The sequence below is a fragment of the Penaeus japonicus genome, unplaced genomic scaffold (assembly GCF_977035675.1).
Source record: "Penaeus japonicus unplaced genomic scaffold, GWHDUDI00000001_assembly GWHDUDI00000001, whole genome shotgun sequence".
NCBI lineage: Eukaryota > Metazoa > Arthropoda > Malacostraca > Decapoda > Penaeidae > Penaeus > Penaeus japonicus.
The window spans coordinates 57,874,985-57,882,484 of NW_028234403.1; the positions used below are offsets into that span (position 1 = coordinate 57,874,985).

The 7,500-nt window shown below is 23.7% G+C and overlaps 1 non-coding gene across 1 annotated transcript; it reads right to left on the reverse strand.

The window, feature by feature from the left end:
• Positions 1–2,111: 2,111 nt before the first annotated feature.
• TRNAE-UUC (transfer RNA glutamic acid (anticodon UUC)) lies at positions 2,112–2,183 on the reverse strand. Its single transcript has one exon. It is a non-coding gene; the product is annotated as a tRNA-Glu (tRNA).
• Positions 2,184–7,500: the final 5,317 nt, after the last annotated feature.

Genomic DNA, 7,500 nt, shown 5'->3' on the forward strand with positions numbered 1-7,500 from the left:
AAAATTATGAATAACAGTAAACCGCAGTAACACAGAATAAAGATGAAACAAGAGAGCAAATCACAATCTTTCACACCGTAATCCCAACAAAAGGAATGATCACAGAAACATTGCATTTTCTATCGCTAGGAATTTCAAGAACATTTTGCTGCGAGCTTTATTCGACCGAGGGAGGAGTGAACTGTCCCCTTTTGATGTTTATAAGTGTTGCTGTGGAAATAGGATATGAAGAAAGAGGGAAAGAGTGAGTGACAAGTAGAAAGAGATAAGAAGAGATGAGTCCAAGTTTAAAAAAAAAAAAAATCCTATATAGTCGATTTATCTAAATATATATATTTGCATTTTGCATTTATTAATTTACATTTTTGGGGGGAAAACTGAAAATTTAGATTTTTTAACATGTAGCAAAATATACAAAAACAAACTCATATAACAATCTATTAATGCATAAGATAGTTATAAAGATTCTAAAGACGCAATCATTGACAATTTACTCAAAAAGTTACATTAGACAGTCTGGGGTAGGGAACTAATGAATAAGCATAATTGCTAGATATAAAAGTAAGAATATAGATTATCCTCATGTTGATGTTCATGATATATATAATGATATTAAAGAACCATGATGATAATCAGCTGAGTAACTTAGTTTGTCTTGCGTATGGACGAATCACATTTAATAAATATGTCATCAGCTTTTCAAGGTTTGGAAGCGACGAATAGGAAATCATACAACATAGAAGACTCAAAAGTGTTGAACAAAATCTACTGTGACAAATGTAGAAAAAAAAAACGTTCAAATAAGAATAAAGATAAACATAAAGATAAAGTTCACTCCCTCATCCATTGACGTATTCGGTCATATCTCCAACGAAATTACACGAATTCTAATGAAGATGTAATCGAACCGCGCCAATCACTCCTCTTGCACTGTGAACATATTCATTATCATTTATGCCTCAGTGTTTAAGGAGATATATTGAGAGCAGTGAGCAATTGCAACGGAAACTCGTTTGCAATCAATCCTCTTATTGGAAGAAAAACAATCAATGCTGAAGTGCGGTTAGTAAATATATATATATATATATATATATATATATATATATATATATATATATATATATATATATACATAATAATATATATATATAATATAGATATATATTATATATATTTTATATATATATATATCAAGGAATTAAGAAGTAAAACCGGACGTTCAATAATTAAAGCGAGGACTTGGCCTGGCATGAATAAGCTGCACTTCCGGGTCCACTGTTCAAATGTCCAAAATCCGGGAGCAATTGTCTCAAGACTATACAGAAATAACGTATGGATATTGTGGTATGGCATTACCATTGTTATGTGAAATGTTGAACATCCGGAAGGAACGTGTCTCAAGAATGTCTCAAAATTTTCTTTCCGAACTTTTGGAACCAAATGTTGGACAATCACTTCTAGAGGATTTACCTAATTCCTGATTCTGTATAAATTATAGATTATCTAGAAACCCTATAGTGATCCTCATACGGCAATGCATGAGCCAGAATTATTGATCATGAACCCGATGTGTTATATTTCAGTGTCATTCACTCTTGAGTCATTATTGCAAAACAATAATAATAATAATAATAAAATAAATAAATAAATAAATAAAAATATAATAAAATTTCACATGCTTTCTCTTAATGACAGTTTCCACTCACTTAAAACTAATATTTTTTATTATTCACCCTTTTCTCTGCATCCAGATATTTGCCTCCAGATTAACTCTTTCCATTTTAATAAAGTTTTTTTACACTATTATAGTCACTAAAGAAATAGTTAATCAATGGTCAACTATCTCAATAGGATTGCATGAATAAAGTTTTCAACAGGTATTTGCATTCTTACGTTCGGTTTTGCTAAACCATCATATCGGTTGCTTTGTTCCTTTAATTTTGTTATAAGTATTATCATTTGTTTGTTAGTGAGTTAATAGCATAATCATTATTATTGGTATTATCAATACTGCATATGGTCATCATTGTTTATTATTGCCAATTACATCTCGGGAAAATCTTTAAAACAGAAGGTAATATTTTAAAACAAGTGAAAAACAAAGAAAATTCTTCCCATGCCGGGAATCGAACCCGGGCCTCCTGGGTGAAAGCCAGGTATCCTAGCCACTAGACCACATGGGAGTACAATCATGGGTAATACTTGGAATACAAATAAGAAATATGCATTCTTATACTCTCTCTCTCTCTCTCTCTCTCTCTCTCGCATCGTCGCGCATCCTCTCTCTCTACTTTCCAGCGCTTCTCTCCTCTCTCCTCTTTTCTCTCTCTCATCTCTCTCTCTCCTTCTCTACCTCTTATCCTCTCTCTCTCTCTCTCTCTCTCTCTCTCTCTCTCTCACTCTCCTCCTCTCTCTCTCTCTCTCTCATATCTCCTCCATCCCTCCCTCCTCTCGTCCTCCTCTCTCTCTCTCTCTCTCTCTCTCTCTCTCTCTCTCTCTCTCTCTCTCTCTCTCTCTCTCTCTCTCTCTCTCTCTCTCTCTCTCTCTCTCTCTCTCTATATATATATATGTATATATATGTGTATGTGTATGTGTAAGTGTGGGTATGTATGTATGTGTGTGTGTGTGTGTGTGAGTGTCCATGTGTATATGCGTGCATGTATATATTTATATATATTAATATAATATATATAATATTATATTGATACTATAAGAAAATAATATATATAGATATATATTACATGTAATATTATAGGAACATATATATATTATATTTATATATAATATATATTACATATATATACAAATATAATATATATATATATAAATTATATATACATATAATATAGTTACTTTTATATTGATATACATATATATATATGCATATATATACATGCATATATATTTAAGATATATATATTATATATATAAGTTATATATATATCAAATTCTATCTATTGATATCTATCTATCTAATCTATCTTCTCTCTCTATATATATACATACATATATATATATATATATATGTGGTAGATAGAGAGAATGAGGATATAATAATGAATCACTATTGATTAAGTTAATAAGATATTTTCTTCATTAATAATAGAAATGCTCTGATGTTGGATGTAGGTGTATTCATATATACTGTATACAAGTGCTTTGTCTGTATTGTATGTGTTATCTATCCTTATACTGATTAATAAGTATAGTATTTAATATATATATATATAAATTATTATATATATAAGATGATACCCTATGTGATACAAAAATAAATGTAGTTTTAATATATCTGATTATATTATTAACATTTGTAGCAATGGCCGCAACTTTGGCATCCACGCAGCTTTGCAATCAGCAGTTCCACCTAACGGAGAGGGATATTTCTTTCTATTTATTTATCATATTTTATTTCTTTACTAATTTAGTTATCATTTTTTAATCAAGAATATTGAAGAAGTATAGTCTCAGCAAGACATATACATTTTGCGTAGAATGTCGTTATAAATCAGTCACGCAGTCATTGCATCCTATTATATACATATTTTTATATTAAATATTATATGTATAATATTATATATCTATATATATTATTTATATATATATAATATAAGAATAATTACATTAAATTAAGTTAACTTATAATACAGTATTAATATATGTTATATCTGTGTGTTATGAAGTACATCCTAGAATATCATATATATGATACATATATATATATTATAATATATCTTATATTTATATATCATATATAATAGTATATTATATAATATTATTATATATATATTATTTTATATATATATATGTATACTGTATCATCCACCACACACAACACATATCACCAGACACACACACACACATACACATACACACACACACAGCACAACACACACATCACACACCACACCTTATATGTATATTTTATATTATATATGATATATATCATATATATATATATATATATTTGTATTTTTATTAATGTTATATATATTATATATAATTATAAATATTTCATAATTTATATAATATATATATACGCAAATACATATGTTATATCATAATTTTATGTATATGATATATATTGTTTATTATATATATATACTATAATTTATATATATATTATATTATGTTATATGATAAATATTTTATCTTATGTTTTCTCTTTAGTAGCTCCACATGCAGATGTTTATACCAAGACGCCACTCGATACTGTTTTGGAGGATCTGTAAATCACAAAACACCTGTGTAAGAGAACACTACTCGACGGCGGGGGCATTAATACACTACGCGGTCTGTTCCTGTCGGTTTCTGATAATAAAATCTATATGTGTGTGTGTGTGTGTGTTGATATATAGTATATATATATATATATGATATATATATATTTATATATATATATATATATATATATATATTTATAATATGTGTTGTGTATATAATATATATTTATATATATATTATAAATAAATAAAGTACAATATATATATTATATATAAATTTATATATCATATAAATACATATACTATTTTATATATATATATATATAATATATTTATATTATACTACATATTTATACACGACACACACACCACACACACACACTACACACACACTGTCAGCGACACACATTTATATACATAGAATATAATATATATTTTATATTAATATATATATATATTCTATACATATATTTATATATTATATACATAATATACATTATATAATATATATAATATACTATTATATATATTATATATTATATATATAATATATATATATTATAATATATATATATCATATATATATAAATATATATAGTATATATTATATATTACATGGATATTTATATATAATATACATATATAATAATATATATATCTATATATATATTTTATATATATATATATATATATATATATATATAATATATATATATATATTATATTTATATTTATATATTATGTATTATATATAAATATACCAAAACAAATTCTATACCGTGGTTGATGGATTATGGCATGAAAATAAACGCTGATATGTATATATATACATATATAATTTTATACATACATATCTATGTATATATACCTATTATATACGCATATATTATATATTATGTATATATAATATCCTGTAGTATATGATACATATATAATATGTATATATATCTAGATATACTATATATATATTATATAATATATAAGGTAATATATATATATGATATAGTATATATATATATATGTAGGTGTGTGTGGTGAGTATATATAATGTATATATATATAAAATATAATATTATATATGGATGGCACACAAATGTATATATATATTAGTATATGATATATAATATGTAATGTGTGGTGTGTGTGTGTGTGATGTGTGGTGTGTGTGTGTGTGTGGTGTGTGTGTGTGTGTGTGTGTGGTGCGACAGCTGTGTGGTGAAATGTGTGGTGTGAGTGTGTGTGTGTGTGTGTATTGTTCAAGTATTAATATATAATGATCTTATAATATACATACATATATATTACATATATATATATTATTATTACATATATATATATATATATATATGATATATATTTTTATTATGTATATATGTATGCATGTTAGTATGCAGTATATATATATAACTATTTATATAGTATATATATATATATATATATGATATATATTAATATATATATTATATATATATACTTCAACACTGACACACATACACACACACCACACACACACACGATATGTAGGTATATATGATTTGTATGTATAGATACAGTATATATATATTATAATATATATATATATATACTAATTATATTAATAATATATTTATATTAATAGATATATTATACTCCACACTGATCATCATTCATACACCACACACACTCACACTCACCATCTCACACCACACACACACACCATATATATATATTTATATAATATATTGTATATTATATATATATATTTATTATATATATGATGGATGATATTTTTATATATATTTATCATATTAGTATATATTTATTTTATATATTTATATACTTATAATATATTTATATTAATGAATTATATATATATTTATATATATAGAGTTATATATATTATTATATGTATGTATTATTGCTAATTGTGTTTATTGTATATATGATATTTTATATATTTATATTTAAATATTGTATATTTATTTTATAAATATGTATATATGTATTTACAATATATATATGAAATATATATATATATATAATAGATATATCATCTATAATATATACTGTATTGATTATCATTATATATATATAGAAATATATATATATATATATATATATATTATATAATATTATATATGTATATGTATACATATAAATCTATAGTATAATATATATATATTATATATATATTGATATATATATATGTATATGTATATGTATATATATAGTGTATATACAATATTATATATAATCTCATATATATATATAAATATAATGTAGAGTTATTTATATTAATCGTTATATAGTATATATATATATATAATGTGTGCTTTATATATATATATATTATATATAATTTATATATATAGTATATATATATAAATGTGGTTGTATTTATTATATATATATATTTTATATATAGTAATAACTATATGATATATATAAATGTGTATGCATTTATATATAAGTATATATATATATAACTATATATATATATATATATATATATATATATATATATATGTATATATATGAAATATAATTATATATATATATATATATATGAGTGTATTTGTATATATATATGATAGATACAATATATAAATCAAATTGTGTATATCTTATACTATATATATATATAATATATATAAGATCTATATTATAATCATAGTTATATATATATATAGTATATATATATTTATTGTGTATACATAAGAAGTATATACATGGTGTAATTCTAATTATTGTAATATATATATATATTATAACATATATATGTATCATATACATAGATATATATAATAAATAATACTATATATAATTAAATGTATATATTATATACATATGTATGTAATATATTATATATGACCGTATATTAGTATTATATATGGTACTGATAATATATATTATATATATATATATATATTTATATATATATATATATAATTCTATGTGTGTGTGTGTGTGTGTATGTGTAGTGTGTGTGTGTAAATTTGTATATATATTATATATTATACATATTTATATTTTATTTATATATGATGTTGTGTGTGTGTTGGGTGTTGTGTGTTGTCGTGTGTGTGTGTGGTTAGTGTGTTGTGGCGTTGTGTGTGTGTGTGTGCTGGTGTTTTGATGCGTCTGTGGCTGTGTGTGTGTGTGAGTATGTGTATCATATTCACATTGCTATAGCATTCTACATTTATAATCCCATGTGGTCTAAGTGGCTAGCGATACCTGGTGCTTTCACCCAGAGAGGACCCGGGTTCGGATTCCCGGCAGGGGAATCCATGAGAGG